Source organism: Lissotriton helveticus, chromosome 5_1 (genome assembly GCF_964261635.1).
Source record: "Lissotriton helveticus chromosome 5_1, aLisHel1.1, whole genome shotgun sequence".
In the NCBI taxonomy this organism is placed as follows: domain Eukaryota; kingdom Metazoa; phylum Chordata; class Amphibia; order Caudata; family Salamandridae; genus Lissotriton; species Lissotriton helveticus.
This window is the reverse complement of record NC_136065.1, coordinates 200,457,652-200,483,526: the sequence shown is the minus strand read 5'-3', so window position 1 is coordinate 200,483,526 and position 25,875 is coordinate 200,457,652. Positions and strand designations below refer to the sequence as shown.

At 43.4% G+C, this 25,875-nt stretch overlaps 1 protein-coding gene across 4 annotated transcripts in view; it reads right to left on the bottom strand.

The window, feature by feature from the left end:
* Positions 1 to 923, bottom strand: part of TNC (tenascin C) — a 177,455-nt gene extending 176,532 nt beyond the window's left edge. For all 4 annotated transcript variants that reach the window (XM_078641994.1, XM_078641995.1, XM_078641996.1 and 1 more), the window contains exon 1: positions 635 to 923. The gene's annotated coding sequence lies outside the window, so the exon portion shown is untranslated. The remainder of the gene's footprint in view (positions 1 to 634) is intronic.
* Between the last annotated feature and the right edge of the window lie 24,952 nt (positions 924 to 25,875).

Genomic DNA, 25,875 nt, shown 5'->3' with positions numbered 1-25,875 from the left:
GCATCCCCTGTACACCTCACCAGAAGATGCTTGAAGGGAGGAGGGGGAACACATCTCACCGGCATGTAACGAACACAGACAAGCTCATTAGGAGCAATGAAACCCAAGGCTACTGTTACCTCACTCGCTGCTCTGTAAAAGATTCATGTCGCAGGCTAAGCACGCGCTGTTAAACCCATCTCTGCTGAAAGGTGTCTGGGTGGAGATGTCGAAACAGGAGAAGATATGAAAAGTGGCTAAGGTTTTGGTTGCGAGGCAAAGAGAAGGGAGTTATAATCCCAAAATCACCACTTGAATAAACTGTGTGATCTTGGGCAAATTACTTCACCTCTCTGTGAATAGGTGGTCTGACTCTTAAAGGCAATGTATACACCACTACATGAAAAAAGGACTAAGCAAAAGTAATGTGGACCACCTAAAACCTATCCTCTAGTTGCCTCTCCACCTGCTCACTGGATCAAAGCAGCGTCTACCTGCAAACTAGAATTAATAGTGCACACTTAAACTGTTGGGTTATCTTCACCGTATGGCAATTCCATTGAATGCACATTGCCGGTTAAATAGAGCACATTTAAACTGCTCGGTAATCTCCCCCTTATGGCAATTCCATTGAATGCAGGGATCGCTGCCTTACCTGGCACGTGCACCCGACTCAGCTCCTGTTGTCGCGAGGCTCCATCACACACCTGGCTCGCGGAGGCTGGCGGTGACGCTGTCCTTCAGGGCGGCTGCCTCCCAGTGGAAGGTGTGCGCGCGAGGGCTGGGGGCGCGAGGCGAGCGCGAGGGGCGCTGCTTGATGTTAAGGCAATGTGTGGTGAGCACGGCAGCCCCTGCAGGGCTTATATAGCCGCGCTTTGAGCCCCGTGTCTCCCTGGCTGCCTTGTAATGGGACGCCTAGAGGCCAGCTTTTCATTAGAGGAGCCACCTCTTGTTAGAGCTGCTCCGGCTTGTAAGAGACAGAGGGAGGAGGCGGGAGGGAAAGGAGGGAGAGGGAAGGAGAAGGAGAGGGGGAGAGTGACAGGCACACAAAAGTGTTTCACTTACAGAAGGAAGGCCTTGTAAGGCTGCAGAAATCCGGGTTCCTGTGGAAGACCCAAGTGAGTCAGTTGCAAGGAGGTGACACAGCCGGAGGGAATGCCTTCTGTTCTCTGCTGCACAGTAATGTCCTTTCAATATTAATTAGGATACATTTTGGAGCTTGGTGCACCAGTGCCTGTGGAAATAGACTGCCGTGCTTTTCATTCTGTCTGAGGCAGTGTAAAGTAGTGGTGCTGGAACACTATTCGTAATGGGTGCTGAAATCACGAATTTTAAATCAGGAACGTGAACCAGTTATCGTCGCCCTCAAGTGCCACGAAGCTGGGAGCGCTGTTGCACTAACACACCTCACCTTTTGTTCTACACTCATTTAATCCCTATAGAAGGAAGCTCAGTGCAACACGGGAGGTCTGATTTTCCACGAAGTAAAAGTGAAGCAAAAAGACAGGAGGAAGGGTGTAGAACTCACGCGGAGTGAGTAGGAGGACAAAGCACCAGTGTACTTGTGGACTGACGTCATTGGTTTACATTTCACGTTATTATTATTATTTGCATTTTTATATAGCGCGAAGTTGACCCAAAGGTATTGCCGCGTTTTATATGAGCACCGGTTACATTACACGAGGACACATTCCATTTTTTGTAGACTAGATACATTAAGTGATCTGCCCAGAATCACATTCTGTTGAGCAGACACGCTCGGGAGTCGGTAGCTCTGGCCCTTACACCACACCCTCTCCCCTAAGTAAATATGCTTAGTTATATGCCAACACCCCTTCCCATTTGAATATTGCTCCAGAGCGCTGCTAGAAGACGCCTTATCTAAGTAGGCGCCTGCAAGAAATTGTATTTGTATCTAGCGCTTACTATCCCTGAGGAGGCGGCTTCGATGCACCGAGCCTTTGTTCCAGGGGCGGAATCCCCTCTGCTTGGTGCTCGGGGAAGGACGGTGGCCCTCGTACAGCGCAGCCCACCAGCCTCTTACAATGCACGGATCCTGCAAGCAGCTGAACTCGCACTGCATCAAAGGGTGGCGCTGCGGGTGGCCAAGATCGGGCGTTCAACCAGGTGGTTAGAATCCCATGACTTCACAACCACACCCCCGGGTTATCTTCGTAGTTCTATGTCTTTGCATTAGATTACTAGCTGACCCGCTGTATCGAACAGCAATGACGTACAGAGGTTACAGGAAAAAAAGTGCATAAGAAGGAAATGATGACAACGAAGTACACAAAGACACAGGCACAAGCACAGTCAGGCATACACACTAACACGCTAAGCAAACACACACATGCGCGCGTACATTCAGGCACAAGTCACACGCTCAACGCTAACACAGATGCAAACACCTAAAAAAGCACGCACAGATGCAAACACGCACTGAGGCAAACACGCATGCACGTTTGACACAAACTCACACACGCGCACAGAACACTCACCCAAGGCGGATTTCCTTTGTCCTCCTGTCAAACGGGCCTTCCTCTCCCTCAGTGGCACACGAAACAGGACCTTTCAGGGGTAAATAATGTGCGTCAAGTCTGCTCGGGAAAGTAGGCCACAAGCCGCTTCACACTAGCCACCGGCGCTGTGTCTGATCAAACACATGTCATCTTGGGCGACTAAATATACACACACAGGGCCAGGCAGTGTGGGAGCTCTCACTGTATTTTTGCTTGTGACATTTGACACCCCAAGATGGAGTAGCGGCATATAAACGGCAGAACCAATTCATAAAACAAAATACACTGCGTGCACTGGAAATAATTAAAAACACAGTTCCTCTTATGCATATGGCAGTGAAACACACTTCTGTCATCCTACCCTGCTTTTATTGGACATCCCTCTGAGCCGGGGTGGGTCACGGGGGCTCTTGGAGACGTCAGTCGGTAGCCCGCACCACAGAGAGGAGTAGTTGCAGTTTAAGTGATCATATTTTGCTTACTAGATGCAGAGGGGCGACCACTTGACAAGAATAGGAGAGAGATCAAAAGAGCCTCGGCCTCCACTCCCCCTTAGCCCCCTCACAGCCCAGGAAGACCCTTAAGGAAAGCAAACTCGAGCTTTCAAAAGCGACCCAGGCAGAGTAAAACCAGAAAATGAGGCACAGACGCACAGCCCCCCCGCAGCCACTTTCACTGGGGAAAAACTGCAATACAAATTCCTTCCTTATCCAGGCTTCCTCTGCGCAGTGTGGTTATATTAACGAGATATGTTCAGTAGACAGTCTTGCTCACTTTGAAGACGTTTGCCTTACATGCACTTCTTCAGTTATTGACTGGCACTGAGGGTTTGTACAGTGCTGACATGGTGCCTTCGACCACTTCAGGGAGCTTGGCATCTCCTCCACGTGTTAGTGCACTGATGTCACAGTCAAGATATGTGTCCATTGCTTGTTACCACCCTCAGCTGGGGGTGATGAGTGTGTGTGGGTGATGAGTGTGTGTGTATGCAGGGGGGGAGGTGGGAAGGGGATGAAATTAGTGAGTAGAGAGACTTGAGAAAGAAAGAGGTGAGACTGAATGCCCATAGTCAATGGCTGCGTGCTGTGAAGCAGCCTGACATTTTATTCCTTTATTACCTGCTCATTTACCTGGCACCAGCTCATCCAATAGGTTAGTGTGACGAAAGCGATTTATGATGTGATCTAGTTGTGCAACCTCACCATTGGTTGTACAACCTCACCGTGTAATACATTCACAAACCCGTTTTGGCTCGTTTGCAAAACCTCAGCTCAACCCTGGGTAGCTGTGACTTCAAGCAGTCAGGCTTGTCGAAGGAACAAGTGCAAACCATCTACAAGTATTAAAACAGTTGATCAAGAAACAAATAGGACACAATGAAAGTTCAACACCAATTTATAAAACTAGCTTTTATATCCTTGAATTTTTAGACACCAAAATGAATACAATTCATCAGAGGAATCGTGAGATATAAATAATTAAGCAAATGATAAGTCACTGTTCATTCGAATCACAAACAAGCATTGACAGCTACAGTAGTTAGTGGTTACTTGGAAAACATTTGCAAAGTTGTGTACGACTACTCCGTCCTTCTCTGGGTGACCATCTCCAGCAGGGAGCAAGTCACAGGGGCCAATGAGTCTTGGCAAGATAGTTACCTGGGGGTAACTGCCCAGGGCATCAATGGAGTGGTCCTGATGCAAGGGATGGAGTGTGCTGAAGAGGCTGAAGGATGCTGATGGTACACATCCAAAGGTGGAGTCTTCTTGGGGCCACTTCTCAGTCCACAAACACAGTGAAGCAACTTTGGCCACAAAAATCAATGTCGTTCGAAGTCTGGGTGAAGTCCACCCAAAAAACATTTGCCCCTGGTCTACTGGTCTCCTGTTGCAGTGAAAACCTGTGGTTCCCTTTAACTGAGGCAAGTGTCCATCTTAGGCAACCAAAATGCACTCTGACAACTCTTCCAGCTCCAACATACTCAGGTGCAACTTTTGAGCATCAAGACTTGGGGCCTGACTTAGATCTTGGCGGACAGGTTACTCTAACACCGTGGTACTCATGGTACGGCCCTCGGGCCACTGGCGGCCCAGCAGGCCTTCCTTGGCGGCCCACAGACCTTGCAGGTAATGTACCCATGGCCCCCCAGAGAGAGAGAAAGAGCGGGGAGAGAAAGACAAGAGAGAGAGAGAGGAGAGAGAGGAGAAAGAGAGGAGAGAGAGTAGAGAGAGACTGACTTACTGAGAGACTGACTGACAGAGAGAGGCTGACTGAAAGAGAGAGATTGACTCAGAGAGAGAGACTGACTGAGAGAGAAAGACTGACTGACTGACAGAGAGAGAGAGAGCGAGACTGACAGAGAGAGAGAGACTGAATGACTGACTTAGAGAGACTGACTGACCGAGAGAGAGAGTGACTGACTCAGGTAGAGAGAGACTGATTGGCTGAGGTAGAGAGACTGACTGACTGAGAGAGACTGATTGACTGAGAGAGAGAGATTGACAGAGAGAGAGAGACTGACTAAGAGAGAGACTGGCTGACAGACAGACTGACTGACTGACTGAGAGAGAGAGACTGATAGAGAGAGACACTGACTGACTAACAGAGACTGACTGAGAGGGAGAGAGATTGACAGAGTGAGATGTACAGAGAGAGAAAGAGAGAGGCTGACTGACTAAGAGAGAGACTGACAGAGAGAAAGACATTGAGTCACTGAAAGAGAGAGAGAGACTGACAGAGAGAGACTGACTGACAGAGAGAGACTGACTGACAGAAAGAGACTGACTGCCAGGGAGAGAGACTGACTGACAGAAAGAGAGATTGCCTGCGAGAGGGAGAGAATGACTGACTAAGAGAGACTGACTGACTTAGAGAGAGACACTGACTGAGAGAGAGATTGACTGACAGAGAGAGACTACTTTGGCGGCTCGTGCACCTTGCAGGTAATGTACCCATGGACCCCCCAGAGAGAGAGAGAGAGAGAGTGGGGAGAGAAAGACAAGAGAGAGAGAGAGTGGAGAGAGAGGAGAGAGAGTAGAGAGAGACTGACTGAGAGACTGCCTGAGAGAGAAAGAGACTGACTGAGAGAGAGACTGACTAAGAGAGAGAGCCTGACTGAGAGAGAAAGACTGACTGACTGACAGAGAGTGAGAGAGAGCAAGACTGACAGAGAGAGAGACTGACTGACTTAGAGACACTGACTGACCAAGAGACTGACTGACCAAGAGAGAGAGAGTGGCTGACTCAGGTATAGAGAGACTGACTAAGAGAGACTGACTGAGAGAGAGAGAGATTGACAGAGAGAGAGAGACTGACTGAGAGAGAGACTGGCTGACAGAGAGACTGACTGACTGACTGAGAGAGAGACTGACAGAGAGAGAGAGACACTAACTGACTGACAGAGACTGACTGACTGAGAGGGAAAGAGATTGACAGAGAGAGTGATTGACAGAGAGAGACTGACTGACAGAAAGAGAGATTGCCTGCGAGAAAGAGAATTACTGACTAAGAGAGACTGACTGACCTAGAGAGAGAGACTGATGGACTGACTGAGAGAGAGATTGACTGACAGAGAGAGACTACTTTGTCGGCTCGTGCACCTTGCAGGTAATGCACCCATGGACCCCCCAGAGAGAGAGAGTGGGGAGAGAAAGACAAGAGAGAGAGAGTGGAGAAAGAGGAGAGAGAGTAGAGAGAGACTGACTGACTGAGAGACTGCCTGAGAGAGAGAGACTGACTGAGAGAGAGAGACTGACTAAGAGAAAGAGAGACTGACTGAGAGAGAAAGACTGACTGACTGACAGGGAGAGAGAGAGAGAGAGCAAGACTGACACAGAGAGAGACTGACTGACTTAGAGAGACTGACTGACCAAGAGACTGACTGACCAAGAGAGAGAGAGTGACTGACTCAGGTAGAGAGAGACTGACTGGCTGAGGTAGAGAGACTGACTGACTAGGAGAGACTGACTGACTGAGAGAGAGAGAGATTGACAGAGATAGAGAGACTGACTGAGAGAGAGACTGGCTGACAGAGAGACTGACTGACTGACTGAGAGAGAGACTGACAGAGAGAGAGACACTGACTGACTGACTGACAGAGACTGACTGACTGAGAGGGAAAGCGATTGACAGAGAGAGAGAGAGACTGACTGACTGAGAGAGAGACTGACAGAGAGAGACTGACTGGCAGAGAGAGGCTGACTGACAGAAAGAGACTGACTGCCTGGGAGCGAGACTTGTCGTGTATTTCTATAGGTTCTGAATCGATCCCCCTATTCCTGACCCTATTCTGGTTAAACTACCTAGCTAGTTAACTAATAGCCAGCCCATGAGGCAAGAAATCCCCCATGATGCAGATACCGTTATCTGACGCAGTCACACTACGGCACAGGAACGTGTTATCTGATTAGGTCATAACGCTTGAGATCTAATTAGACAAGCGACATTCCTCCAGCCCCTGATAAGGCATACGACGTTCTCATAACAAATCAAACCTATGACAACCTGGATAATCCGTTCGGCCATTGTTTTGATTTCACAGAGAACTTTAGTAAAGAATGTGCTAACGAGCAAGTCGTATGACATCTTTATGGACGTACCTATGTCCATCCTTACGTCAATCCCGGCACCTTTAAGGTATAAATATTGCCGACCTTGCCCTATGCAAACACACGCGTGGTGACAAGACGGAGCAGCCATACTTGCCGAAGCCGAGAGCAGAAGCAGACCCCGCAGGCAGCAGCCCCGCCTTCCTGACGCGCTGAGAGACGCGCTGCTATCTCAAACCGAGAGACCCAGCACCGGCGCTTCCGGGTAGCCCTCGCAGGCAGCCTGGAATATCGAGAGCAGAGAAAGAGATACCATTCCTCATCCATCCTAAATTCCAGGTACAGAACTGAATAACCCCTCACAGAGAATTCTTTAGTTATTCACTTGGCAAAAACAAACTTAACTTAAACTGTAACTTTCTATTCCCGCCCACGTATTAGACTTAGGTCAGGTACACGGGGTAGGCGTATTTAGAAACACCAGTTGAGTACGTTTAGTCAAATGTATATATGTATGTAAATATATTTTAATCATCTTAAAGCATCATATGGCTCAGAAACCATATCAATGTTTTTACAGTATTATTTTATACTATTGCTTTTAATGTATGCACTTTACTTAACTATAAGTATTGCAATAATATCGATCCATTTCTCTTGTACGAGAAAAGAGACTGATCAATAAATAACATCTTTTATTGAACACGCCCGTCTCTTCCTTTTCTCTACATTCTGATGAGACTAAGAATGCACGTACTGACTGAGTAAAATAATTGCCTTGTGCTCACACGACTCTTGAGATTGACTCTTGATTAGGGGAGAGCAAAGTTGTCATGTTCTATGGTTGTCAGAAACTAAATCCCTTCTTGTCTAATCAGGGGAGTTAATCCTTCCTTGAACATTCGAGAAAGTTTCTAGCGAACTCTGAGCTTAGCTGGCAAACCCAAAAATTAAGTCTAGTATCGACAGTAGTAGACCTAGTTAACGTCTGGCCTAGGCCTTTACTGCTGTAGGTACTATTCCAATGCGCAGAGCCTATTGGGAAAATAGGAACTACACTACATGGCGCCCAACGCGTTTGGAAAGGGCGATAAAACTAACGTAAGACATTTAGAGTAACTCAGTCGTGCTTTCTCACTCAGACCCCTTTTCCCAAATACTCCAAAGACGTCTGGAGTGGGTGAAAGGTTATTATATCCTCCAAAACCTCGCAGGAGGGAACTCCTATGTATGGTTCTTGGTCTAGTCAACGTTGAAGGATAAAACAGTTCCAAAATATTGTGCATCTAATCTCTGTTTCCATAAAGAAACCTGATCTGCAAATAAACATAATCCCATCCTGTCAGCAAAATGGACAGCGATGAAGAACGAGAGGTTACTAGATTAGCTACTGAAATAGCAGATGCTGATGCTACCATGCAAACAGCAGACCCGGATATAATACTCATCCAGGTCGCCAAAAGGAGATCTATAACCTTAAAACTTATAGAAAATGGACTGACACCTAGAGTCATATTCGTAATTGAGGCACACGAATATCGGCAGACAGAGGTATACTATACATGGATACATTTTCCAGCAGCTAATACTATAACAAAGTACTTCCACTATTACAAAGTAGAGGAACCTCCTAATGAGTACATTCCTTTCGAGGAGGTGGAAGTACCACTCAAATTCCAAGAGCATTTGCTCTTATTTGATGGCGCACTAATACATAACAATCACATTACAAGGCTCGGTCCTTTAGGAAGACCAGGAGCAACGTGGCCGGTCCTAGCCGGATACACACCACATCCAGACATCGAAAGAATGCCTGCAGCAGAGCTGTTAATACAGCTAAAACAACTACTAAAAATTCACAGACAATTAGTTCAGTATGTAATGCGGACTTCAACAATTCAGCCAGCGATTAAACTTCCACAGCTGACCCCTCACCAGGGGAACACAAATAAAATTACACCACAGAACATCCAATCCTGCCTAGGTAAAGTCCCAGCAAAACGGGAACAAATACCATTCTGGTTGGCACAGAAAATTACCCAAATAGAGGCGGTGTTTCCTGACACCACCCCATTAGAAAAACACAGGATTCTGACTATATGTCTCCCAATGGGAATCGCACCACACATTGAGGACTGTGACACTTGGGGTACAGTCTTTGCTTCCATCTACACGAAAACGCACGGTGTTCCATCCATTTCGGTAATACCAGATGTGCTAAAACAAATTCAAGATGAATACGGTCCAGAACCTGCTTTAACTCTTGGTATGAAATTACTAAAAGACTTCAAGCAGGTCTCGGCTATATTACTAGCCAACATAAAAGGTGAAGCAGCAAACGTGGCGATCCGCCAGAGGTTAAAAGAGACAGATATAGCAGACCAACCAGCTGAAATTGCCAGAATCATAGAAAAATCCTACGAAGAACTAGGCAGAGATAGTCTAGGTGGAATACCAGTAAAACCGCAACTGACTACAAGTCCAGAAAAAATGTTTTTTAATAATAATAATAATTCACAAAAAAAGAACTGGGATGGGAACAAACAATCCAATCCTAAAGAAAAGAAATTCCAGTCCAGAGGAAGGTCTCCTAGGCGAAGAGAGAAATCTCCGAACCCGAGACAAAGGTCACCCCAGAGTGAACCCTCTGGGAATAGATATAACCTTAGAAATAGGGATAATATTAAAAAACCTGATAGATATCAAGACATTGATACACGTCCCTCTCAATCTTTTCAGAATTCCTCGCAGAAATCGGAAAGAAGAGGACGATCAGAAGAGCACGCCAAGTCCAAAGACAAGGAACCTGCTCAACTGAAAAAGAAATCACAATTTCCAAAAAAGAAGGTAGCCAGTATCAAGGTAGTTAACAATGCCGAGAATACTGAGGACACAACTGAAAAACGGAGAGTGGGCTCAGACAATGCTAGACAGCGCAGCAGAGGTGAGCATAGCTCGCAAAGTCCTTATGAATCATCTGGAGACAGTGGACACGAATGAATACCTTCAAGTGAAAACTGCAGATACCAGAGTTAGCAAGCCCCACAAAATATATGAGATAACATTACGTATAGAGGGAGATAAGACTAGGAAAATAAGGGGACTATTTTGGGATAACCTCTCAAAGGGTTATGACATCCTTTTAGCTGAAAAAGACTGGCCACCAGAGTTTGTCAGGGAGTGCCCTCACGGCGAAGAAGTAATTATGCCTGCCTTCTCGAATCAAATCCCGATTCATAAAAAATACACACTTGCTAGAAAGTGGGCAGTGGCCTTAGCACCTGCTTTATACAAAAATCATGTAGGATGGGATGAGGATTCTCCTCCTCACAAAATCCAGTTAAAATCACAACCTACTGCACAAAGGCAGTACCCAATTAAGCAAGAAGCTAAAAAACAAGTAAATGAAATACTAGATCAGCTAGAATACCAGGGGGTGATTGAAACTTGCACCTCACAAATGAACAATCCTTTGTTTCCGGTCTCCAAACCAGACAATTCATATCGTCTAGTTTTGGATTACCGACACCTTAACACATGTTGCAAAACTTTTGCAGTGCAAAACTCACACAGTGCTGCACTAATGAATAACATAGTGCGCAAAAAATACAAAACTACCTTGGACATCTCCAACGGATTCTTTTGTCAAAACATAGCACCAGAGAGCAGATATTTAACAGCTTTCTCAGTAAATGGCACTCAAAAACAATTCTGTCGGTTAGCCCAGGGGTACAAGAACAGCCCGGGGGTATTCTCAGCGAGAGTAACAGAATTACTACAACAATATGATGATGAAGCATTATCTTATGTCAATGACATTTACTTAACAGATGATGACTTGGAGACTCACTTGAAAAGAGTGAACACCATAATACTTGGTTTCGCTGCAGAGGGTTACAAATTCAACTTCAAAAAATCCAGAATTGCCCATCTGACAGTCCTATTCTTAGGATATGAGTTATCAAGTGAAGGCAAAAGCCTGGCAGACAATTTCCTAGAGAAATGTGCCGTAATCCAAGCTCCTAAAACACTAAAAAACCTACAGTCAATTCTAGGCTTCCTAAATTTCGGAAGAACTTACATTGCAAATTACGCAGAAAGGGTCAAACCCCTTTACGATCTAATTAAACCAGATTTTAAAAGATCCAGTTGGACTCAAACACACACAGACATTTTGAGATCCTTACAAACAGACATGCTAATTAAGACAAAATTAGAAACACGTGATAATACACGCAACCTTGTGATCCGAGTCATCCCAGGGAGATGCGGATTCACATACCTGACCTCTAATGAGGGAGAAAAGGTACCAATTGCATTCAAATCACACTTGTACACAAAAGCTGAACAGAGATTCAGCAACAAAGGAAAAATTGTTCAAGCAGTTCAAACCGCAATAGCTAGAGAAAAAGACATAGCTGACGGTAGACATATCACAGTCAGAACAGCTGAATCAGCCTTCGAGGCACTAACAACACCGTGTAATTTACCAACAACAACATTGAATCCGGAATGGATACAATGGGTGAATTCAATCACAACGGACAAAGTATACTACTACTTTGATCCAGAACTAGAAGAATTGGAAAATCTAAAATATGAAAAGACGTATCCTCTGCCAATCGACATTCTGCCTCTACGACATTACGCCTGTGTAATCTATACAGACGGACATGCTCAACCCTCCGTTTGGGGAGAACATACATACAATCCCACATGTGAGATTACAAAAGAAGTGTGGCGCGGAGGTAAACTAAGACCTCTATTAACAAAATCACACTCAGTAGAAACTAATTCAGAACTGCAAACTGAAATAATAGCTTTGAAAATGGCGCTAGATAATGCGGATCGCGAATTCCCGACACTTATAGTGTCAGATTCATATTTCTGCGTCAAAGCATATAACAAGGATTTGCAGACATGGATTCAGAACGGTTACAAAGATGACACAGATGCACCAATAAAGCAGAGACTTCTCTGGGAACAAGTAGCTCTTTTGAAGAAAGAACTACCAAAGACTCACGTGACTCACTCACTGAGTCATCAACGTGATGGCGTTCACGTTGTGGGGAATTCATTGGCTGAGACAGCCGCAGCGGCAGCCACTAAATCGGCTCCCGTAGATCGAAAAAAGCGTACATTAAAATACATTGACGGTGAAACATTGCTGGCGGTGAAAACGTCATCAAAAGGCGACTGCTCAGCGTTACCGATCAACTATCCACTCAATTATACATACATAATCGATGCAAACTCCGTCCCTTTTGCTCGAATCCCTGGAGTGGGGGATAGAGTGATTCCAAACATGGACAGGAGAAAGTTGTTAATCGCAGACGCACACATGGGCGAGGGTCACAGACACCTTAAATTAAAAGATTCTCTGGAAGAATTACAATCACGGTACTGGTGGCCAGGCATGAGCCTGCACTACACCATGTTTGTAAAAAACTGCCCAAACTGCAACAGAGATCGCAGAGGGGAGAGAAGCAGTTTAATACCTCGTCGAATCAAGGCAGATAATATTACCAGCAAAAAGAATGGCTTGCGATTAACATATACAGGCTAGTTTCCACTTATAATGTAGATCCACAGCACTCGGCTGACGTCCGTACTATTATACAAGATTTGCGAGTCTAAATGGCATATACGCTAAGAGCATGCTACGTTCGACCATTTTTTTCTTTTTCTCAGGCAATCCAGCCTGGGGGGGGAAAGAATGGCCAAATGAGCACAGCCCAGCGGGAATCTTCTCACTTCCTTCCTGAGGGTATGGGATGGTGTAAAGAAAAAACCAAGACAGAAAGCAATCTATAATAGAAAGGATATTAGGTTCGGGAGCTGGGTGGGTCAAACATCTAATAAGTGTCCAACGTAGTCTAAATAACTTGCCAAGAAATTCTCTGAAGGGATTCAGTCCGTACGAATTATTATTCGGAACTAGGATGTTGATCTCTGACCTTGATAGTCAGACTTCAGTGGTAATAGAAAAAAGCTTTGATGTCAAAGACCGTTTGGCTATTTTGCAGGACTTAAACAAAACAAGAAAAAACCTGAGCAACATACAGTTGAAACAACAGCCAACGACCACTGAAGATTCACCACCTGTCCCAGCAAGACCTGTCTGGATTCCAAAAGTCGGGGATCTAGTCAGGGAGAAGATCGCGGTAAAGAAGGAATTTGGGCCTTCTTACAGAAAAGCAGTTCCTTTCTTGTCTGTCAACGGGACAAGATCAGTTGTACTACCGCCACTTGCTGGAAAAAAGGAGAACCGAGTTGTATCCATCGACCTGGTAAAACCACAACATGTGGCCGATAACAAACAGTAGGCCAAGTGGACTCCCAATAAGTAGCAGAACACCAAGGTTTGCTACCAGTACAGAGGTCCTAACAAAGAGGCTCATCACATTCGAAACGCCTACAGAAGAACAACAAGGACTATGCAACAATGCAATAGAACTAAGACCTCTGAAAACCCAAATAAAGACATTTAGCAGAGACATACCAATCTATACTGAAGTACCAAGTGAAAATGCAAAAATCAAAAATCCTGAACCAATTGGAACAATTGACAGAACTGCATCCGGTTACTTCATCAACTTCGATGATTCCTCTGAAGGCTTCAACGAACAAAAGACACAGCCATCATCAAAATCCTTTAAAGACAAAGCGAAGGAACTTTTGAAACAACTAAAAGAAACATATCTGATTTCTCCATGGATTGAATTTTGGGTGGGTTTTGGTGCATTTATCCTCATACTTTGGCTCATCATGGTATTTACTTTGGGACGCTTCATTGAGGGAAAATATGCTAAAATGGACACAGCAAGTCAGAACATCAACTTGGTCCTCAAACCACACACATCTTCACACGTCGAGAAACGAGAACTTTCTTCAGAACTTTCTTCAGCCAACTTCACAGCAATTCCAATACCTGGTGGGGTAGCCTGGGACAACACTGACTATGAAATTTATGGTCCGGTCGAGATCCTGAAATATCCACACCAAATTAAGATCTCTTTGAGTGACTTTGCAAAACCAAACTCATTTGCTGATGATTGGGACTTTGAAAGTATAAACAATATGATGTCTGACTTAGTAATGTCTGCTAAATTTACAAAACATGATTATTTGCAAGGTTCTACAAATTATGATCGTATGTATTGCTATAACCACTATGGTAACCATTTCTTGCATAAATCTGCACAACCTAGAAATGTTTTAAATTTTAATCAATGGGAACATTGTGCTACACCTCCAAAAGGGAGCTCTAGAACCGTTTATGACAAATATTCATACTTTCAAGGTTTTAACACTAGTAATGCTGAAACATTTTATTATAAATTGTCAAACAATACAGGGACCAAAACCATGATAACCAACACAAAATTGATTTATTCTGATTCATTCTTTGAAAAAATGAATACTTTTGGATTCGATTATTGGGACAAAAATGTTGATTTGAAAAGTGTTTGGGGTACAAAAGAATGGCAAGTACAGGGTATAGAAGCTTTGTTTAGAGCCTGCATGATCCCAGAACAAATGATATTTTTAAATGACACTGTTCAACAAACCACCTGTCTTGGCTTAGCCAAAATCAAAAATTTAAATAACCCGTCTATTCCAAAGCCAACAATGTTTAGCAATAACTCTGATACAGATGAAGAAATAGACATAAACCATATACTTAACCAAAACAGAACACATCCTGATTGGAAACAATGGTTGATCTGGCCCACAGATACAAATAACTGTCAAGATAGATTCCTGAATAAAACACAGGGTTTCAAAATGACCAGGCCAGACCCTAGATATCCCCAAAGACATCACCCAGGGATAATAACAACCTACAGTGTGGGTAAATTATGCCTTCAATGGCTACAGTCTTCCACACTGCCTGAAATTAAGCAACACCTAACTTTACTTACTGATGGTGCTGACTTGCGTGATTTCATACTGGGACCACGCAAACAGCGTCAAAAGCGTTTCATAGCAGCCTCTGTATATGTAGCATACAATGAGGCCTGGAAGGTTACTCAAATTGAAACAGCAGAAAGAATACGGGAAATTGACCGTATTAATTTGGAAAAATCACTTTCTGTAGTGGACAATGGGTTAATGACTCTGTCCTCCAGAATTTTTTCATTGGACAGCATTGTGTCTTCAGCAATCGATATATTATCGCAAGACTTACTGTTATTACAACATGGTCAGTCACAATTGCGTTCTATTGTACAGCTTGGCTGGACGTTACAAAATCTGCGTTCTGGCTATGTGCCTTGGCGTTTAATCAACACAACGTCACTATTCCAAATCTTTAACCTTACTGATAGACAAATCGGTATGGCGCAGAAGGGTGCTGATTATACAATCTTGAGCATTGAAAAACTAGAAAGATTACCGTTGACAATGTCAGAACGACCTGTCAGTGAATGGATAATCCACGGAATCATAAATATTCCAATCTCAACCTTCAGGTTTCAATACTGCCAAAAATATATACAGGCTGGCATGTACGAGAAATTGGGAAAGGGGTACCTTAAAACAACTTGGAACCTGCCCTATTCACATGCATGTGTCAGTAACAAAGGACAGAAAGTGTTTCTTAGTGGCAACAATTGTGCTATGTCACTAAGCGGCACGCTTCTGTGTAACGGTATTAGTTTGCACGGAGCCTGTGAAGGGAATTCATACAACCTTTCATGTCACCAGCAAGGCGCACCTGCAACTGAAATAGAACCATTCTTTCAAAGACTCTATAATGGGAGTTACATTCTTATTGTAGACCGCAGATGTTGTAGTCTTATGCCCGGGACTCCTTATCTCGTCACTACGACGGCGAAGGTCAAGTGCTGTGGACGTTCTTTGTTCCCCAGCTCCTTTCCAGACAGGGAGGCAAGGGCATGGCCCGGTTTGAAAATTACTTCTATTCGAATAGACACTTTAAGCAGAATGAAAACAGTGCTTCTTCAGACGCCTACAAGGCTCACGTCATCAAAAGAAACGTATGATCTACAAGTCGCAAGGACGACTGCAGAGATACATACATTATTATCAACTAATTCCCCCGTACATTTCGCGGAAATCCTGAGCGAAATCTTAAATATTTCTGATACCACAGGGGTCTCAAAGGTATTTAAGACAGTATTTTCGATGGCATTAACACCATTCAAAGCCATACTGGGTATTTTTCCAGATTTCGTCCATTCGATTTTTGGCGGACTTCCCTTGATCCTGGGACTAATTGCAGGAATCCTATTCCTAGTCCTTATTTTTCGTTATGGCAACCCATGTCACAGAACAAACTCTCACGACAATGGAAGAAACGATCCTAGCCATTGGATACCGGGACCGGATATCAAAAATCCTGGGACTCTCCCGGCTTAGAGACCTGAACATGACTTGGTTTCTATCATTTCGACCAATGTGGCAAAGGTGTGTTTTACCTGTACTAAGGTGTCTGCTATGCGGAGAAGAATGCGTGTTAGACACCTGTCTGACGCTACAATCGGATGCGCCGGTGGATGCAGATACACTGCTGGTTCCTACCAAGGTTCACGCTTTGTGCTGCCCTCAAAGGCTGCCAATTCTGATGACGGCATTCCTGGAATCTTCACCACTACGATTGAGGAGTAGTGAAGTTCAATATGAAAGCAGCATCGAACAGGTACGACCTTCTGTCAGCAAGGCAAATCAGAATGTCAATGCAGACAATCATGCGCATGAATGCATGGTTACCCCTATTTCCGACTTAGTGGAACTTTCCCATGAAGCTGTTGACAGTTTTTTCGAAAGCCTGAATGATATGATGTTCTCTCCGGAACAGAAATAGAGACTTTTGAGTAAACTCGCACACGGCGTTCCCTGAATCCGGCCTTCAACTTTAAAAATAAAGTCACATGAACAATTACAATCCAGTTCACGGACAGCAATTTTTTTCAGCAAGCCCATAAAATATTTTTCTATATATTTTTTTTCCGGGACACTGATCTTCTGCTTAAAGTAAGAAACTATTCCTAGAGAACTAAGATTTCTATTTTTTAGATACTTTATAGACTTTATATAGACTTTAGCTGCCCGCTGGTATGTTCACAATATATTTTATGTGATGAAATGGTTTCGACTTTTTTTCTGTATAGCCATATTAAGAGCCATTTCATGTGTATTTCTCATATACCAACAAGCAATAATGCATAACAATGCGTGTTTACTTTTGCATTTAATTCATAGCTTAAGTGCATACAATATATATGACTGCAATTTTTCAGTATATTTGAAAATTTCAAAATGCATTTATGTATTTTGGGGTGGTAAGGTATACACTATACTCTATAGTATGTTGTACTATGTTATACTATGCATAGATTAGTAGATATGACCATAGTTAGCGTGGAGTGGGTGTCGTGTATTTCTATAGGTTCTGAATCAATCCCCCTATTCCTGACCCTATTCTGGTTAAACTACCTAGCTAGTTAACTAACAGCCAGCCCATGAGGCAAGAAATCCCCCATGATGCAGATACCATTATCTGACGCAGTCACACTACGGCACAGGAACGTGTTATCTGATTAGGTCATAACGCTTGAGATCTAATTAGACAAGCGACATTCCTCCAGCCCCTGATAAGGCATACGACGTTCTCATAACAAATCAAACCTATGACAACCTGGATAATCCGTGCGGCCATTGTTTTGATTTCACAGAGAACTTTAGTAAAGAATGTGCTAACGAGCAAGTCGTATGACATCTTTATTGACGTACCTATGTCCATCCTTACGTCAATCCCGGCACCTTTAAGGTATAAATATTGCCGACCTTGCCCTATGCAAACACACGCGTGGTGACAAGACGGAGCAGCCATACTTGCCGAAGCCGAGAGCAGAAGCAGACCCCGCAGGCAGCAGCCCCGCCTTCCTGACGCGCTGAGAGACGCGCTGCTATCTCAAACCGAGAGACCCAGCACCGGCGCTTCCGGGTAGCCCTCGCAGGCAGCCTGGAATATCGAGAGCAGAGAAAGAGATACCATTCCTCATCCATCCTAAATTCCAGGTACAGAACTGAATAACCCCTCACAGAGAATTCTTTAGTTATTCACTTGGCAAAAACAAACTTAACTTAAACTGTAACTTTCTATTCCCGCCCACGTATTAGACTTAGGTCAGGTACACGGGGTAGGCGTATTTAGAAACACCAGTTGAGTACGTTTAGTCAAATGTATATATGTATGTAAATATATTTTAATCATCTTAAAGCATCATATGGCTCAGAAACCATATCAATGTTTTTACAGTATTATTTTATACTATTGCTTTTAATGTATGCACTTTACTTAACTATAAGTATTGCAATAATATCGATCCATTTCTCTTGTACGAGAAAAGAGACTGATCAATAAATAACATCTTTTATTGAACACGCCCGTCTCTTCCTTTTCTCTACATTCTGATGAGACTAAGAATGCACGTACTGACTGAGTAAAATAATTGCCTTGTGCTCACACGACTCTTGAGATTGACTCTTGATTAGGGGAGAGCAAAGTTGTCATGTTCTATGGTTGTCAGAAACTAAATCCCTTCTTGTCTAATCAGGGGAGTTAATCCTTCCTTGAACATTCGAGAAAGTTTCTAGCGAACTCTGAGCTTAGCTGGCAAACCCAAAAATTAAGTCTAGTATCGACAGTAGTAGACCTAGTTAACGTCTGGCCTAGGCCTTTACTGCTGTAGGTACTATTCCAATGCGCAGAGCCTATTGGGAAAATAGGAACTACACTACAGACTGACTGACAGAAAGAGAGAGATTTCCTGCGAGAGAGAGAATGATTGACTAAGAGAGAAATTGACTGACTGACTGAGAGAGACTGACTGAGAGAGAGACTGACTGAGTGACTGAGAGAGAGATTTACTGATAGAGAGCGAGAGAGAGACTGACTGACAGAGAGAGGGAGAGAGACTGACTGACTGAGAGAGAGACTGACTTAGAGAGAGAGACTGACTGACTGAGAGAGAGAGAGAGAGAGAGAGACTGACTGACCGACTGAGAGAGAGACTGACTGCCAGAGAGAGAGAGACTGACTGACTGAGAGACAGACTGACAGAGAGAGGGAGACTGACTGACAGAGAGAGACTGACTGACAGAGAGACTTTGAGAGAAACTGACTGACAGAGAGACTGACTGAATGAGAGACTGACAGAAAGAGTGAGAGTGACTGAAAGAGAGAGAGAGAGACTGACTGACAGAGAGAGGAGAGAGAGAGAGACTGATGGAATAGGGGTCAAAGTGTGTTGAAGTTGGCAATGCCTCTTAGGATTGCTATTGTCTGCTAATAAAAATGTATTATCAAAATGTGCTCTTAGTAGTTACATCTGCTTTTGAAGTACAGCATTGTCGCATTGTCTCTTTTGGACCAGGTTTGATTTTTTTTTTACTTTAGCCCCGCTCCCCATCTGCCTGCCCCCACTGACCCCGCCCCCCACTGACCCCACCCCTACCGGTACAGCCCTCGGCCACAAACCACTCTGTAATTTTGGCCCCCGACAGAAAGTTTGAGAGTACCCATGCTCTAACACAATGGTGACAGATAACCCATCCGCCAAAATATAAATTCCATAGGATATAATGGGATATAGGCTGCACTTTGGAGGTCAGACGCGGTGAGACAATCTTGGCTACTAACTCGCCAAGGCAGGCTTCTTCAGCATTTGTGGCCCTGTAGCTGTAATAGGAAATCATTCAACTGACTGTTGGAGTCACTCCTTCTGTCTGGGGATTAGGGATGACTATTCCTCGAGCACAGCACCACAAGCACAGTCCTCTTTTTTTTTTTTTTTAAATATTTTTATTATTCATCATCAGAAAAAACAAAGTATAAACAATTAATTACTTTGACATCTATATCTAATACAACAGAAATAATTCAATTAAAGCTTAGTCACATGAAGTAACAACCGAGATGCAAAACATAATTTGAGTACAGTTTCCAAGAAAGAAGAGTTGAAAGATCTGAGCAATTTTAACACTGCCAATTTTAATCCTATCAAAATGAGCATGAGTCTATTCACTTTTAATACCCCTCTAATTTAAGTTTCCATTTTTCAACCGGGGCCCATATCCGTTTCCCAAGCTGTTTTGCATTCAAGCCTTTTTTTTCATATAAAGCTTTCTCTAGAGTATAGATAGCTAATAATTTTGATAGCCATTGTTGAAACGAAGGAGGATTAGAGTCTTTCCATAACGTTGCAATACAAAGCCGGCTCAGCGTCATTGCAATAAACAAAAATTCTTGATGGGGTACATCCTGCCCCTCCTTTGCCACCCCCAGGACCATAATCTCATTAGTTAATTTAATAGAAATCTCCAATTCCTCTTTAAAGAATTCTTCCATAGCCTGTTTAAAGGGATCTAGTTTAGTGCAAGCCGCAAACATGTGTATCATGTCTGCCTCCATATTCTGACATCTTGGGCAGAGGATCCCACTCGTTCCCCCCCAGCGGGCTATTCTATGCGGTGTATAATATAGTTCATATAAAGTCTTGTCGTATTGTGCCTGCAGATTTGCAACCTTTAAGATAGTGTTTCCTAACCTAAGCGATTTTTCACCCTCATTCCCGACTAGATTTAATTTAGTTCTCCATTTATCAAATACCTTTACTCTATCATCCTCGTTATACAGGCATAATGCACCATAAAGTTGAGAGATTGAACATCCCTCCTCATCTTGAACAAGTTCCATCAAGTCTACCCTAGTAAACTTACAGTTACCTGCTTGTTTTCTCTGCAGGACTGATCTTATCTGTAAGTATTTAAAGAAATCTCTTCGATCCAAATTGTATAGCTGTTGCGCCCTTACAAATGTTATTAACCCTGATTGATCTATAATGTCTCCAATTGTTCCGACCCCGAGATTATCCCACCGCCTCATCACTTGATCATGAAATACATCTGGGAGAAGTTTATTCATATATAAAGGGGTATAGAAGTTCATTCTCCCTAATTTAATTTTCTTCTGGATAATTGACCAAACTGAAATGACCGCACCCAACACCTTGAACTTCGTTCTTTTATAGAAGTTTAGCTCCTTGAATGTAAGAAGTCCCTTATTAGAGTCCAAAACCAGCAGATCATATATATCCGGAATGCCAGCATTACCCCTCCATATGTCTTTCATATTCCCACGAGAAGTCCTTTGCAATACTGAAGAACTGAGGCAAAATAATATGTCTTAAAGTCAGGTACTGCAAGGCCCCCCCGTTCTTTAGATAGTGCCAGCATCTTTATGGATCTTCGAGTTCTGCCCTTGGCCCATATGAAGCGATTCCAAATCCCCTCTATTTCCTTAAACCACTTATTAGTAAATAATAAAGGAATCGTACGGAATAAATATAAAATCTTGGGCAGAAACTGCATCTTTATAACATTACAGCGGCCTATAACTATTAAGTGTAAATTGTCCATCCTATCTAAGTCTAGTTTTGCCTTTTTGATTATTGGGGTCACATTTTCCTCCACAGCCTTTTCTAGTCGAAGGATCAGTCCGGTATTTGTTGTGCAATATTCTGCCCACTCATAAGAATTCAGAACCCTTCTCTGTTGATGTTGGTAGCCCACCCTAGAGGTTTGGCTACTTTATGGCTACACGCCCATGGGGAAAGCGTTTTGACAACGATTTCTCCTTCTCTGTACACAATGCCAACCTATTTATCAGAACAAAAGAGCAGCTCCTCTCGTGTGTGTCCACCATTTGCCCTTCAAAGGCAGCTTCCCCTTTGATGCTCGCATTTTGGGCTCAAACCCCATTTGGCCTTCCTGTGAGGAACATATAGCACCTGATCAAATGGCAAGTCCTTTTTGTGACTTCCTGAGAGTCATTCACACCTCCCCGCAGAAGAACAGAAGGCTGTCTTGTGGGTAGCAACTGTAAACAGTCACTGGAAAATTAGGGCAACAGAGTGGCAACTAAGTTCCCATCTACATAAAAGTTACATTAAATTCAAATTGGCATTAAGTTGAGCTTAATGTAACAATTCATTTGATTGAGTACCAACTTTAGTAGTCAGCATTCAGAAGTTATCACTGCTGAGTTGTCAGCATTTAACCTTGTGCTCGTCTATGGTGCTACTAATCTTTCAACAGCAAAAATGTTTATTTTTTATTTTTACTGTTAGGACATTTAAAAACACATCTCCTGCTTTTTAATATACAGCACCCTGCCTTAGAGCTTAATGGGCCTGACTTAGGGGTGACATATACAAATTAAAAAAAAGGTCTGGACTTTGTCATTAGTTTAAATGCCAAAGTGGAGTTAGCAATCCAATACCACTCCGCCAGCAAGCAATGGCAGACTGGGGAGTCTTTCTTTGCTTTGTCACACTCCTGGTGGCACAATGAGTGCTGCAGCCCATGAGGGACACTTTTGCTTACAGGCCTTGGGCACCCCTGGTACGCTATACTATAGACTCATAAGTAAGTTAACATATGGCAATTAGTAGGTAAGCCTATCATTGTCAAACAGCAAAAGAGTGTCAAAAATTATACTAAGTGTGTAAGCACAAATACAGAGAAATGTATCCTGGCGTTGCAGCACACCAGGGAGGCATTTGGCTTCTCCTGGTGGGCCCAATGATGAAGCATGTCACCAACCAGGGTGGTGAGTGAGGGCTTCCTAATAAATTCCTAATAATTCTTAAAGTGGATTATTAAGGTTCATCTTTTCTCTATATTTGTGCTTACACACTTAGTATAATTTTTGACACTCTTTTGTTGTTTGACAAAGATTGACCCGGGGGACTGAGAGTGTCCCATACCTTCCCTCTCTCTCCTATTGTTGTAACTAGGTAAGCCTATCAGACATACACTTTTTAAGGGTCAGATCGCACTGAGGCCTATTCGGCAGGGCTCACTGCACTCTCAGTCGAAAAACCAGCAGCATCAGTCCAAAACTTTGGGGGTGATCATTCAAAAAGAGGCATTTCTTTACAGTTACTGTCCCAGCCACTGTTAATTTAATTTAATTGTGGGTTTATATAGCGCTAGGAATCGACTCCCGGAGGAGTATCTCCACGCTTCGACCGCTGGGGAACCCGTCCTGGCTCACCCTGAGAGATGGTCCCTGATGGGTATCTCTAAGGTGCGACCAAGCATCCCCGGTGATCTGGGGGGGCCGTTGTGAAGATGAGGCAAGCTGATGCCCAGAGTTGCCGAGTGTGGTTTCTGACTAGAGTAGGCACCGAGGCGAGAATTATCGAGTCCGCTGACCCTGGTCCACGACCCTGCCGCGTCGGGAATCGAACCCTGGTCCCGGGCCGTTCTCTGCTTACGGGTCTGCCGCCTCTAACCAGTTAGCCACACTTCTCCATGGGCTTTAGTTGGCCCATTGCTTAACCTCTGCCTTTGCTTACAGGTGTTTAGCATTAGTACTCGTGTTTGGGACCCTGACTTATTTTTCATCATCAGACTTTGACCCAAGTCATGTAAGAGGAAGTCAGAGAGTGGAGAAAGAAGAAAGACGTGAAAGACTGGAAAACTGTAACAAGGGAGAAAACAGGGATGAAAAAGAAGCTGTAACAGTGAGATAAAGAGACAGGACGTGTTGGGTGGTGAAAAAAGAGGCATAAGGCCGAATCCAGACTCAGTAGTCTTAGAATCCAGCACAAATATTGCAGTTATCATTCATCACTTCAGTGTTTTTTAAGTGCACTTGATATAAGTTAAAACATTTGTGATTTCTTGCAAGTTTATTCAAACGTGAGGAATAAAAAGTACTGAATCAAGGCAGCCAAGTCATTTTTTGTAGTAGGGCAGAGATGGGACCTTAGGCATAGGAAGTAGTGAAGATTTTGAACCTGTTATATTCCACTGCCTGCTGATGCTCACAGTCAGACAGCATCATGTACAGCATTGAAAAATGTACATGTACAGTTTCAGGTATTGTCAGTGGTTGAGATTAATTAAAAGTATTAAATCCATCACTGTGTTGTTGATGCAGTTTATGCCCTAAGTGCCACAGGTATGCCCAGATATGGGTCCTGTGCTCACCGTGCCATAGGATTCAAGCTACACCTCACTGATAAGACCTAAGATGGTCAAAACCGATCTGGGGTTGCTTGTGCTTCATTCTGGAGAGAGCGTCACATGGAAGTTCTGAACTGACTGTTTCCATAAGGAGCAGAGTCGGTATTGATTTGCAAAAGGCAGGCCTTTGTCTAAGGAGTGGCATGGTAGTCAAAAAAATATGGAAATTATGGAAAAAGCTGGCGATTGCCAGTGGCTGAGATAGATTTAGGCATGAGCATTCCCTCCATCACCTTGTTGTTGTTGCAGATTTTTACTGTTGGTGCAGAGATGGAGGCCTAAGGAGTAGGACGTTGTAAAGATTGTAAACCTGTTATATTTCACTGCCTGCTGTTGGAGCAGGTGCTCACAGACATATAGAATCATGTGCACCATTGCAAAACTTAGATGTAAAGTCTCAGGCATTGAGGTCACCCATATGTATCATGCCTGGGCAAGGAGAAATTCTACCAGTCAATGAAAGCAAATGAGACATACTCCATTAATAACCGATTTCTCTTCCATCCGCAGGTGAAGAGACGTTTTGCAAATGAAGATATAGTGGCTGGGGTGCTAGAGACTGTAAAGCAGCCCCCAGAACATTTGTGTTCTGTTTCCTCCATACCTTCACTATTCAAGTGACACAACATTGAGCCTGACCAACATTTCCCAAATGTTATCACGAGGGCATGAAGAGTTTTGCCATGGTACTTGATTTACAACAAATATTGTTTTGTCAGAGGAAGCTTCTACTACCATTGGCCAATGATTATGTATTCAACCTCTCTTTAAAGGGGTGTAAGTCAAAATAATGCATGTCTGGAACAAATTAAATAAGATATCATTCCTCCGGTTTCTCACTAAAATATGTTCCTGTGACAATCACAATCTTTCATAGACTGTGCTATTGAACCCTGTCTTATTTAACCTGGACGTCGGAGATTATGGGCTTATGGAATTTCTTTCTTTGAAGGTGGCAGGGGACAGAAAGTTGGTTGGGCCCTACATAAATCTTATTCTGTCTTGAAATGGGCTTTTGATGTCAGCACCTATTAAAACTATGCATTGCAATGTTTGTCAAAGGAATTTTATTTTCCATCATCAGCACTGTTGGAGTGCAAGGCTGCACTGAAGTGCTGGACCACACTACTATGTAGGTAATTTTTTGGGGGAAATGCTACCTGTGATATGTTGTAAGTGTTGCAGCGTAAGCATGGGCAAATATTTATTATACTCTTACTCTCATTTACTACTCTAACGGTACTGGGCTCTTTACGATTAGAGAGTCTACAGCACTCCCATTTAACACAGAGGCAATGATCCTCTGACTCATCTATCTCTGCAAATAGCTGGGGTGGAAATTAGGTTAACCAAACACCACATTAGCTGACCAATGAGGAGCATTAATTGACAGCCAACTCACAAATTAGAGATCAAATTTAGGTACAATGCAGTGGAAATAAAGGATATTAACAGGAAGACCCAACCTCCTAATGAAGTTAAGGCGAGATAGGATTATGCAGACCAAAAGCTACGCAACTGCAACGCAAAACAAAACAAGTAGCACCAGATGTTCTGTCAGAGCTCTATGTTTCTCCCTACAACATATTAATTCATTAGTAAACAGCACAATTTAAATGGGAGAACCAACAGGACTAAAAAATATAATCAGACATATATTTGATTCATTTGGTTATTGCATTATAGATTAAAAGTTCCTTGCCACGAGTTATTTCTTGAGAAATTCAGTTAAGAATATCACAGCTTGTATGACAATGCCAAACATT